The sequence below is a fragment of the Monodon monoceros genome, unplaced genomic scaffold, assembly GCF_005190385.1.
Source record: "Monodon monoceros isolate NGI ecotype Baffin Bay Population unplaced genomic scaffold, NGI_Narwhal_1 Super_Scaffold_3, whole genome shotgun sequence".
Taxonomy (NCBI): domain Eukaryota; kingdom Metazoa; phylum Chordata; class Mammalia; order Artiodactyla; family Monodontidae; genus Monodon; species Monodon monoceros.
The window spans coordinates 74,424,003-74,437,301 of record NW_021703780.1 but is presented as its reverse complement, the minus strand read 5'-3'; the positions used below and the strand labels follow the sequence as shown (position 1 = coordinate 74,437,301).

At 40.7% G+C, this 13,299-nt stretch overlaps 1 protein-coding gene across 15 annotated transcripts in view; it reads left to right on the top strand.

Moving 5' to 3' along the window:
- Positions 1-13,299, top strand: part of FHIT (fragile histidine triad diadenosine triphosphatase) — a 1,443,555-nt gene that overhangs the window by 19,357 nt on the left and 1,410,899 nt on the right. The gene's annotated exons all lie outside the window — the stretch shown is intronic.

Here is a 13,299-nt window from a genome sequence, read left to right as displayed (position 1 = left end):
TGCAGACAAAATAAATAAATATTTTAAAAATATTTCAATGTATACCCTTTCCATCCTTTTTTATTGCATATGTAAGTTCTAAGTTCTGTTAGCTTTCTAAATTGGGATCACACTTTATACGTAGTTTTGTTACCTTTTTTTTTACTCATCAGGGTATTGTGGTGTGCATTTTGCCATGTCATTAATGATTGCAAAGTACTCTTACTATTAGAACCTGCAACCTATCCTAATTGTTTTTTTTTTAATTTTTAAATTTAAATTTAAATTTTGGCTGCGGTGGGTCTTCGTTGTTGCACATGGGCTTTCTCTAGCTGAGGTGAGCAGGGGCTATTCTTTGTTGTGGTGTGCGCGCTTCTCATTGCGGTGGCTTCTCTTGTTGAGGATCACGGGCTGTAGGCGTGTGGGCTTCAGTAGTTGTGGCTCGTGGGCTCTAGAGCGCAGGCTCAGTAGTTGTGGTGCGTGGGCTTAGTTGCTCTGCGGCATGTGGGATCTTCCCGGACCAGGGCTCGAACCCGTGTTCCCTGAATTGTCAGGCGGATTCTTAACCACTGTGACACCATGGAAGCCCCTATCCTAATTGTTTAACATTAGATTTCCCCCACCTCTACTTCTGGTATATGTTAGGGAAGAATATTTGCATATATGCAAATATTGCATATAATTACATATATGCAATATTTGCATATAATTACATCCACTATTCTTTTCTTAGGATACATTCTCAGAAGTGGAAATGCTGGGTTATATGGTAAGCTGTAGGAGTAAGTATCTAGTTTTTCTTCACTGCAGGCAGTGCTCCCCTGCGCCCCTAGAATCTCCACTAACAGCTTCTCCTGGGATCTTTTTCCCAGGAGCTTCAGAGAAGAGACTATGGAGCAGGAAGGTGGTGGGGCAGTTAACAACATCCGTTTTCAGTTTCTACTCATGGACCAAAATAAACATGTTGGGTTGCCAGTACCAGCCTTAACATATCCTCTATTATTTGATATTTAACTCTGTCAGCTCAGAATGCTTTCAGCTGCACATAATAGAAAACTTGACTTATGGTGGCTTTAAAAAATAGGGGATTATTTCTCCCACATAATAAGAAATTTAGTGGGCTTCCCTGGTGGCGCAGTGGTTGAGAGTCCGCCTGCCGATGCAGGGGACACGGGTTCGCGCTCCGGTCCGGGAAGATCCCACATGCCGCGGAGCGGCTAGGCCCGTGAGCCATGGCCGCTGAGCCTGCGCGTCCGGAGCCTGTGCTCCGCAACGGGAGGGGCCACAACAGTGAGAGGCCCACGTACCGCAAAAAAAAAGAAAAGAAAAGAAAAAAAGAAATTTAGAAATGTGTGGTGGCTGTGGCTTTAGTTCAGCAGCTCAGAGATGTCAAGGAGAGTGTGTCTACAGTGTTCTTGGCCTTTTCTTAATGGTCACAGGATGGCTGCGGCTGAAGCAGGCATCATACTTGTGTTCAGGGAGTCAGGCTGGGGTGTCAGAACACAGATGAATGAGACACATTTTTGACCCTGGGTGTTGTTAACCTGATTTTAAAAAGTGGTGCGTTTTTCTCTTATTGCGAAGTAATATATGTTCATTATAGAAAATGTATTTCAATGATAATCTTACCACCCAGATGTAATCACTGCTCTCATTTTGGTGTTTATCCTTTTAGTTTAGTTATAAATGCACAAAAAAGTGGGATTTTTGATTTATGTACTGCCCCATAACTGGCTTTTGAAATCAGCATCCATCTCACTGCCTAGTACCCGGTAGATGGTTTAAAGATTTTACTGGAAATTTAATGAATAATTTAAAAAATACACTATGAATATTATTTTTCTGTATCTCTGAGTAGTCTTTACAGTATATATTTTATAGTATAATTTTTAATAGCTGCATATCCCTCAACTGTTTGAATGTTTCATGATTTATTTGACTCAATCTCTGTTATTTTACATGTAGATTAAAAAAAATTTAACTATGACAAATAATACTGCATTGAACATCTGTGTGTGTGTGTGTGTGTATGTGTGTGTGTGTGTGTGTACACAAATCTTATTTCCTTAAGTTCCTTTCATAAGTGGAATCTCTGGGCCCAACGAAATGCCAATTTTACAGTCCTTGATTTATGTCATCAAATTGCCCTCTTCAAATGTACCATTTTACTTACCCCCAGCAATGTGAGTTGTTATAACCTTGTTTTAGTTTTTTATTTTATCTATTTATTTATTTATTATTTTTTTGCGGTACGCGGGCCTCTCACGGTTGTGGCCTCTCCCGCTGCAGAGCACAGGCTGCGGACGCGCAGGCTCAGCGGCCATGGCTCACGGGACTAGCCGCTCCGCGGCATGTGGGATCTTCCCAGACCGGGGCACGAACCCATGTTCCCTGCATCGGCAGGCGGACTCTCAACCACTGCGCCACCAGGGAAGCCCTAGTTTTTTATTTTTAATAGACATTTTTTTGAGTTGGTAATATATTTGTCTGATTCAAAAATCAAGACAATGCAAAAGGCATAAAGTGGAGTTTTACTCCTGTTCCTGTCCCCTTACTCCCATCTCTGTCCCCATTTCCCTTAGGGTAGCCACTTTTACTAGGTTCGTTTGCATCTTTTCAGTATTTTTAATGCACACAGGCAAATATATATATAAATTATTTCCCTTCCTTTCTTACCCAAAAAGTAACACACAATATACACTGTTCTGTATTCTTGCCTTATTTGGTTAGGCTGCTATATAATGTTCCATTATGTGAATATTCTGTAGTTTTATTTATCTAGTCTCCTGTCTAGCTTTATTTGAGACCTGTGTCTTTTCAGCAAAACCAGGCCCAAGTGAACTATGTTATTCTGGCCGTGCAGCTACACCACAAATAGGAGTAGGAAGCTATATCTTAATTTCCTAGACCTACTGCCTGGCTTGCTGCACATTTTGACTTAGCCTCCCAGGGTGTAGTTGGCAGTGTCTGAAATATACTGAATCCAAGAAGGGAGAGAATTGCACAGGTAGGTTTATCCCCTTTGAAGATCCACTGGCTTGTCTTTTTTCCCTAGCTGTGATTGTGAGATATTTTCATGTTTTAGTTTGGGCAAAGAGTAACCCCCTCCATTCTCATCCAAGGGATGGTAGCTCCCATAGGAAATTATGTCTTATTTTTTAAGGAATTCATTGTTACAGAGTGCCAGGTATATGGTATGCTCCCTCAAGAGGCTCTGGGGAAGAATCCTTCCTTGCCTCTTCCAGCTTCTGATGGCTCCAAGCATCCTTTGGCTTGTGGCTCCATAATAATTTACTTTACTTGGCTTTCTCTGTATCTTCTCCTCTTCTTTCTCAAATCTCTATCTGTCTTTCTCTTATAAGGACATGTCATTGTTCTTAGGGCCCAACCAGATAATCCAGGATGACCTCAAATCAAGATTAACTTAATTCCTTTTGCAAAGACCCTTTTTCTGAATAAGGTAACACTTGCAGGCTCCAGGGATTTGATGCAGACATATCTTTTGGGGGCCACCATCCAGTCCACTACAGGCTTTGAGTCTAGCACTCTGATTCCAGAATCTGTGCTGTGCCCTGTTAGACCATATCCTGTGAAGTGCCACAGAGAAAGTCTGTTTTCTCTTCCACATGGTAGTAAAAGGCTAAGGCTTATTTGCTCAGTGTTGTATCTTCATCGCCTTGCACAGTGCCTTTTGCACAGAGGAGGTGCTCAATAAAATGAAATGGCTTTAATCACTGAATTTCTATAGAATTTATGAAGGCAGTTTTCACATCTCTTATTGCTTTTCTCCAGGCTGAATATTCCCCAGGTACTTCAGTTGTTCCTTATGTGAAGTTTGGAGCCCCCATCTTTCTGGTTGCCGTCCAGTAGGTACTTGCTAATTTGACCAGTCCTCCTCTTAATATGCCTTCCAGATTGAACTCTTGATAAGATTTAAGTAACAGGGTAGAATGAGACTATTAATGCTCATGGTTTGTACACTGTAATTCTTAAAGTAGCTCTAGGTTGTATTCATGTAGCTGCTAAGGTCATTTCTGGTAATAGCTAAAGACAAAAAAAGAAAAAAAAAGAAAGAAAGAAAAGAAAAGAAAACTCTGCCATACTAGTAGTCCTACTTAGTCATTGAGTTTTTAGGGCCAAATACAGCCTCAGTTACGCTAATGCAAATTTTATCGATTTTGGATTCTTGGGATGGCTTTTGAATTTGGAAAGAAAATGGTCCAAATGTCACATTCTGGGGTTTAGTAGAAAAGGCAAGCATACTCATTAATAAATCCAGTTTTCTCTCTCCATTCCATTTTGTTGAATCCATGGAAAAAAGTTGTATGTTTTAAGAGACCTGAGTGATGATCCAATACAATTTTCTGCAAGAATGAATCAGGATTTTCATGACAAAATATTAGAGAAGAGAACGTTTTTCTTCTTAATTTCTACCTGCTGTGGCCTGAAGTTGGTATTTTAAAAAAAATTTTTTTTTATCACATTTACCAACTGCTTGTGTTAATTTTCATGTACCCTAAACAAATTTATGCTCTTGGTGTTGTGTGTGCTGCAAGTTTCACTGCTGTCAAAACATGTTTTTAAAAATAACCCATGGGTTTTAACCAGTACAGTCAAGACAAATTAGGTTATTTACGAAGTAAAATCCACCTTAATATTTAGATCAGCAAGATGTTGTTATGACTAACTTTTGGTTTTATGTGGTAAGATAGGACCGAGGCATACTAGAGGCATACTAATGCTTTAAAATTTTTTCTTTCAATCAATTAAGTTTTTAAACTAGGGGTTAAAACAAGGAAAAGATATTAACTCCCAGGGGTGGACTCCATGTCTTCATTTACTCCATTATACCTTCTGCATCTTGAAGCCTGGTTTCTTTGAAAGGAAACATTTTGCAGAGAAAGCCCTCTGCTTGGAACTCCTCTCCCTCACTCCTTACCTGGCTACTATTTCTACCTGAGGCTATAGCTTAAATGTCTCTTCTGCAAGGAAACTTATTCTGACCAATAAGACTAGTAGTTCTTATCTTATAAGCCCCCTTGTACTTCATTTGCAGTCTTCATTACATCAGTTTCAATCACCTTGCTAATATTTGTCTTTTACTCTAGTCTGTAAACTCTATGAGGCAGGGCTGTGTCTGTTTTCAACGCTCTCCCTAGATCAGTGTTTGGCCCATAGTAGATGCTTAGTAAGTTTTTGTTGACTGATTGGTCAGAGGCTGCAAAAGTCATTTAAGGGCTAATTTTAACAATATTTGCATTTCTGTGTGTGTGTGTGTATACTAAGCTAATAGCAATGAACTGTTTCTTTTTTTGGGGGGTGGGTGGGTACCACTGCATCAAATTACTGAAATAGAAAAAACAGTTGACATTCTGTCTTAAAGTGACTATGGATTTGACCCACTTCTACTCTAGTAATGTCATCACGATTGTATCTCATTGCTGTGGGTTCTTGCAGGCTGACAGGCAGAACAAGTTGCTTCAGCTCACGGTCCTCATCTGTCATACAGAACAGCTTGCAGAATCTTATTATGTGAATGAAATATGGAGAGAGAGATATTTTTCTTCCTGGGCTATCAGGGTAATTGAAAATAACCGTATCAGGGCACAGGGGGAAAATGCAGGAAAATAGACTGCTTTTGTGAAGGGCAACTCATCGGCTCTCAGAACTGCAGGTATCTAGCCTCCCAGGGCAAAGTGTTTCCTTTTATCAAAAGGCCTGAGATTCAACATTCTTTCAGTGAGTAAAACGGCTTGGTTCGTGTTACCACCCCTCAGCTGCCTGATGAGATGCCACCACCATGGTGCCTTTGGAGGTGTATCCCACCAGATGCAGGGCACGAGCTTGGTGTGTTCTTTAGCCAGGGAAGAAAACCGTTTTAGTATTCCAGATCAATAAAGTGTAGTAGAAAGTTGGAAATGTGCTATGAAAAGTCATTAACCAGAGAAATTCTACTGTTCCTGAGTTTTGGATCACAAGAAATAATAACACTTGACTGCTTTTCTAGTTTATATTTTACAAGCTTGGCCCTGGTGCAACGGAATATCAGATAATACCGTATCAGTGACACTTTGCCTTCTAAATCGTTGGTCCTGTACATATAAATTGAGCTTTATAGAATAGTTTTAGTTCACAGGAAGCTTCTTATGTAACACTGGTCGAAAGCACTAATGTGGTGACGCAAAGCAAGGCACAGTTCAGCAGCCATTCAAGTCATGACTTCGTTATATTTTGAGATAGCTTTAAAATCACTTAGTCGAACAAAACTCTAACGTACGGTAACTGCCAGGTTGCTTTATCTAATTTATGAAATGGAGGCAAAGGAAATCAACAATAACCCTCCATTTACCATGATTAGATTAGCTATTACTGAAACTGCAGAAAGTATATAAACCTTTACTTTGTGTTCACTTGAATTTGGTTATTAAGCTTTGATGGAACTTTCATTTAACCAAATGCCTTTGTTTACAAGAATAAGCATGTTAAATCTTTTGTGTTCTGAATTTGATATGAGCATTTTAGTACATGCCTCCTGCAAAGGCATGTTAAAGTTACAGATTCTATTCATTTGTGTTCTGTCAAACATTATCAATTCAATCTAGTTAGGGTCTTGTTTTTCTTCCTGACTTTAAGAAATATATCTTTTTTCTATAAGGCTTCTACTTTTCCAAGAATATAACCAGGCATTAACAAACATGAAACTACTTCTCAGAGCAGCTTCATAAAAATTGATTTTTCAAAATTAAATAAGCATCTGGTGGGCTGAAAATGCTTTATACCTGATATTTAAAAGATATTTTGACTATTGCCAAAAGAAATCAATTTCTTCATGCTGTCTCCCTTGCAGATGCCGTCATATGCCACTGGGTTGTGTAGAGCACAGGCTCTAGAGGGAGGCAGGCTTGGATTTGCACCTCACCTCTACCACTTACCTGCCTGTGACCTTGGACTTCACCTCTTAGGGAAATCAGTTAACTCTAATCACCCTCTCCTCAGTGTGTAATTGGGTTCATAATAGTACTTATAGTGTTTGTTATACGTGAGGGGATGCATGTAAAGAACTCAAAAACCTGATTGTTATTATAACTTGTGTTTGTGTGTCTGTGTGTGTGTCCATACTCTACATACATGTTATCGACTTGACTGAAAATTTACTGATTTTAAATCTGGTTATAATAATGGAAATGCTATTATCCTTTCAGGACTTAATGTTCTAGTGTCATGACCATATCTAGAAGTGACATGGAGCATAGTTATCATTTTGGATCTATTCAGAGCCATTGCTTGAAAACAAGTCACTGGGAAGGTGGCTATTTCTTATTGCTGAGATTGGAACCAAATCCATATTCCAAAGAAGTCTTTACTTGAAAAGTGGAACTTTATTTCAGTTCTTTTAAATTGATGTAAAAGCTGAGATAAAGAGTGTTTTAAATATGTGAAATAGAAATACATGGCCTTTCCAATAAGAAGGGCTCCTGTTGACAATTTGCTGTTTGTTTTTCACTGACTTTATCTGTTTCTCACATCTTTTAAGCTTCTCTCTAACTGCCTTGTTCTCTCTACATTTTCCATCTTCATCTCTGTCCTTTATATCCACATTTTTGGGGTAGTGTAGATGGGTTTGGAGAAATCCACACTGTGTCACCCAGCCTCCTTTAGACCAGTAATCCATACAGGAGTGATAGGAGTTCAGGCTAGGAGATCTGGTCTTTGATATTGGTTTTCAGCAAATTTACACAGTTCTTATGGGGATGGAATTTTTCTCCTCATGTGTACCATCTTCTGTCTGCTTGAATAATGAGTCATAGAAAAATGAAAACTTCTTTAACTATGAAAGTTTCAGCAATAAAAAAATGTTAGGCCTTTGGTGTTAGTATAATGCAAAATAAGATAGCATTTAAAAAGTCTCTTCTTCAGCATCATATTGACAGTGCCCCTCACTTGAGTCAGGGATTGGGGACTTACTGAGATACACCATCTGGCAGAATACAGAAGGCCGGTCTTGTGCCAACTGAAAAAGCTGCATCAGTTCCAACTCTTGTGTACTTTGCACATTATTGGATGTCTTGCAAAACGTTTATCACTTTTTAATTAGGAAGGACTAAGGGATTTTAGTACCCCAAAGAAAATGTCAGCAGCCCAAAGATAGAAAAATTATCCAGTGGATCATAAGGGGCAGTAGGTGTTTCACTTTGAGCTTGCACAGAAACAAGGACAGTTTCATACTAGGATCTTTGTTGGGGGGCATGTATCCTTGGTCTGTCTGAGCAGAACTGGGGACCTGGTCTTTCTATTATTCTGACAGTTTCCCCAGCTTGTTTCTCTTGCAGCATGGCCAGGCCTTGAAAGCACATGCCAAGAGATCAACTCTGTTCTGCTTCTTGGCCTATCATGTAAACTGTGGCCTGTCATGTTCATTAAAATGAAAATTTGTCGAATGGAATTTGCCTGACTGGCGGAATAGTTTAAATGTCAGATGTTGTTAGGCCTGGATATAAATATTATGTTTCTATTGTTAATTAATTGCAGCGCCTCAGTACCAGTGATCCAAAATCCAATTTAGTCTGCAATAGGCCTGTGGATAAGGGCCAGAGACAATGAATGCAGAGGGAAAAAATGTATTCAGAGTTTCCATTGTATCCGCCAATGTCCTCTTAGAAAAATAGCAAATTTTGGTGTGTCATTACAGTTTAAGAAGGGCAAAACAAGACAGAATTAAGACTCATTGTCTTTTGAAACCTCTCAAATGTTACTTACTGTTGCATCTATTCCACTGCTAGCCCTGAGTCTGTCCCAGCATCAGAATTCCCAAAAGATGCCGCTCTGTCCCCTTTCTGGGACTCCCCCCCACCCACTGTTTCCATCTCTTGAGTCTGTTGTTTTGTTCCCCACTCATTTCAGACCTGTAGAACTGAGGTGTCTAGCCCCGTAATCCTGCTCAATTCTCTTTGCAGTGTTCATTTTCCTCTCTTCCACTTACCATCAACCCTTCCTTTCTCTTTCTTTTTGTCCCTTGTTTTGGTCCCCAGGCTCAACAGCCTGTCTGTCAAGTCTGCCACTGTTTGTTAAGATCATTTTGCTTCCAAATTGAGCTGGTAGCTGAATATCACTCGGAATATCGCTGCTAGAACTGTCTGCATTACAAAGAGGAGCAGAAATCTTGCTGCTGGGGCCCAGACCTCAAAACTGTTGTTGCAAAGCCGTGAGCCAGCAGGCGTTTGTGGCTGCCATTCTCAACCAATATTTTGTTGAGTACTTGCTGTGAGCATGGCATCTGACCCGGCCACCTCTCTGGGTTCCAAAGGCAAGTGGATATGCCAAGCGGAGGAGGACTAATTAAGACTTTGGAAGGCAGGACTAATGTGGTCCAATGGTCAGGGGCCCTCATTTAATTCCTGGCATCCTGGTCCCTGCCAACCTCGTTCTGTCCCTGTGATTATGCCAGCTGAGAAGCAGGGAAGGGAAGATGAACTTTGGTTTGCTCTGAGTTTCCCTGTCCAGCAGTGTCTATCAGTTTAAAAATGAGAGGGAAGGAGGCCAGAGAATCTTCCAGATGGAGAGTTCAGGGGAGGGCACAACCAGACTCCCTCTCGGCAGTGATGTCACTGGGCCATTCAAGCACTGGGCCAGGAGCCTGCTGCCTGACCCTGTAGTGGAGTGGAGTGGGGGCTGGCAGAACAGTCACCCTTGGCTTAGGGTGGAAGCAGATTCAAACCAGGCACATGCAGGCCACATGGTAGAGGCAGAGCATTTACCCTGAGGACTGGCAGTCTGTTTGGAGGTGGGGCCCTTCATTCTGGACTCCTGTTAAGGGCGAGATCCCCAAGTTACGTAGACAACTGCAGAAACCGAATGGGGAGTTGGTGTTCTCCGACCTCTCTGTTTCTTCCTTTAGAATGAATCAGCTGTGTAAGAAAGGTGACCTTAGATAGGCTGGAGGCAGCAGTAACAGCAGTAGCCCTACATCCTTGGATGGACGCACATGTGGACAGCAGTTCCAGGCAGCAGGGGTTTGGTGAGGACACAGTGCACTGACACTTGCCACACCTCGTGGTAGCACAATTTTTTAACTAGATTCCGTGTTCATTGAAAAGTATCCATATGGATACTCCAGGAACAGGGTTTTGCTCAAACAAGAACTGTTTTTTAGACTAAGGCGATCTGAGGTCTATGAAATTCTGGAATGATAACGAATGAGGCTAAACACTGAATATCTGGCTTAACCTTACTTAAAAATTGATTATTTTAATGTTACATCCATACAACCTCAGTTTCTCTCGGAGATGAACCTCTTTGTCTCAAATTCAGGTTATTAGAGTTTGGGGAGGGTTTGTGCTATTGCGAGCAGAACTGTTTGACTTGAAATGTCATCTCATTCTAAGAAAACATACTAGGGCCATGTGAGGGCATCCCTGTGCAAATGTCACGTTGTCAGAGTGTCTCCTCCTAGGATTAGACTAGCCACGGTGCTTCCAGCCTTGTCTTACGGTCAGACAAAGCCACTGACTTCCCCCACAGCCAGGGTGCCAACCTGGCCAGGGTCATGCTCCCCGAGATTTCATGGAATTTGATTTGTCTCTAACTCTCTGCATGTTAAGATGCTAATTATTGGTTGACTGGTATTCTGCTCCTCAGGTGTCACCTAATGATTTTCCAGGGCTCATGCTACTTGGCAAATTTATTTTTCCAATGCCTGGCAAATATTGCAGCATTGAACAGGTGTGGTGAGGATGAGTAGTGTTGTGTGTGTGTGTTTGTGTGTGTGTCTCAGGCCACAGAAGTGTAGACTTCTGTAGAGAGATATCTTTTTATCTTAAAAAAGCCTAGAGTACAAATTAAGAAAATGAGAAAGAAAGAACAAAAATAAAAAGCTAGTCTCAAGTAAAGAATTTTCAGTGTTTTCAACAATAACACAAACATAATATTCCTTGAAGCAAATTTCCTTGGGTGTATGTTGACACTGTCTTAGAGGATGTAGATTCAACAAGGAGCAAGAAAGATGTAGTCTGAATCACCACACCTATAAGAGGTTCTTTTAAAGACGTTCGATGCTTTTGTTTGAAATAAAAATGAGGTGCTGGCCAAAAAAAAAAAAAAAAAAAGATGTGGTCTTTATCTTTGTTGAACTTAGGGTCTGTTGGAAAGACTTTCATTTACATTTTGACAATATTGATCAGTTATCCATGTGAATAACAAAACTAAGGAATATTCCGATCTCCCCTCTCAAGTCTAAATACATCAGTTTCACAAATTCTGAAAATTACTCTTTAAGAAATACATGCGTATAAACTGAAATAAAATTTCTGGGAATACATCTGAGAAGTCTCAGGTTTGGGGGATCTTTTCTGTTGTTTGTTGTGAGGGTTTAAATCAGTCTGCAGATTCTCAAATAATTTCATGTGTTTAAAATATTCATTTATCATCAGGTAGTTTAACCAAGGCTATGTTTTCCAGCTGCCTGGTTTTCACCGATATGTAGAAAAAGGTTTAAGAATCTTCTCTTAAGTTGAAAATTGGCTATCATTTGAAAGAATGTTGCAGTAATTCATCTGCAGCAACAGCTCACTGAGCATAGCATCAGAACAGAAATGAGGGCTGAATTTATTCACTGTCTTCTTTCTTGTGTCTTGTCTTAATTCCTCAGTGAACAGACTTCTTTCCTAGGTATATACATGATTGTTAAAGACTTAAAGGTCAATACCCAATCGCTTAATGTGGCAGTCAAGTCAGGTGAGGGCTGCAGAATGCAGCAGTGGATGCAAATCTCTCAGTTCCAGGCAATGTTGCCTTAAGGAAGGTACAGTTGGATGGTTCCCAAAGATAGGTTTTAATTGGGGGAAGGTAACTCACAGTCAAAGGAGGTTTTTATATTTGAGAAAGATGTTTGTTTAAATTCAGGCCAGTATTTACCTGGAGGCTGGATAATGGAGGGGCTTGGTGTTGAAAAAGGTTTTCTGGGCAGCTATGCTCTGGAAAACCACTCAGATAAATCAGTGTGTTATTGGCCTGTACTGCTCTGCCTCCATGAGTATGTCTTTTGGGAGCAGCTGAAGCCTAAACCTCTTTGGATTCATTTAAACCTAATCTGTGTCTTGCAGAAGGTCATATGAAGGTTAGAGAGTCCACCTGCTCTACAACAAAATGGGGATGAGTTGGGCATGAGGGGAACTGGGAAAAGGTATAATGCATTGTAGCTGCAGGTGAAAATGTTTTCATGGACAGTAAAAGTTTATGTCTTTGGATTTTGGGGTCAAGGTAAACATGGGAAAGAGAGGACTAGTTTGAGTGGCTATTCTTGACTTTTGTCCAGAGATTAAGTACTTTGGGCACAGAGTGAGAGTTTTCTGATCCTGACCTGCTCCTACTTCAGATATCTAGCATACATAAATGGACAAATGTTTGGGTGCCAGAGGTATACACAAAGACTGTGGAATCCACTTGTGCAGCTGACTCTTGAATACGGAGGGGCTTAGGGGCGCCGAGCAGTTGAATATTTGTGTATAACTTATCATCAGCCTTCCATATGTGTGTCCATATCCGAGATTCTGCGGATTCAATAACCACGAAGAGTGTAGTACTGTAGTACGTAGTTATTGAAAAAAAAATCCATGTATAAGTGGACCAGTGTAGTTCAAACATCCTGTTCAAGGGTCAGCTGTGCTTGTTTATTCAACAAGTATTGACTGAATGACTATTTAGTGCTAGCATAGAGTCTGGGGCTCACAATGCCCGGGCAGGGTGAGTTTGGTTTAAGCAATATAAGCCATAGGTTTTAAAGAGCTTAGACGTTCATTAAGGTCATAAAATATAAACACGGGAGAAGGTAATAATTTAAGACAATAGCATGAATGCCTGTCACAAGGCATTCTATGATTAAGGAGACAACAAAGCTCTGTTTTAAGATCAGTCCCACCACCTGTCCCTTTACTTTTCTGGGAACGAACCTTCAGTACTGGCTACCCTTTCTCACTCTTCTGCTTTCAGCCTCTTAGTTTCCACTGCTCATCTGCTCATCACCTTGACACGTGCTCAGGTTTTTTCTGTTTACGAACTGTACAAAGAAAGCCTCTTTCAGCCCTTTGTCCTCCAGTTGCTACTCTCTTTCCTCTCCTTCGCACCCAAACGTGTCTAATATTGTCCTTACTCACTGTCTTCATTTTAATGATTTCCACTTATTTCTTAACCGACTCCAAACTGAATTCTGTCTCAGTCCACAGAACAGTTCCTCGTTCAGTTCCTCAATGACGTTTACATTGTAAAAGGGACAGAGCGGGCGCGAGAGCCGTTAGCGCGAGAGCCGTTAGCGCGAGAGCCGTTAGC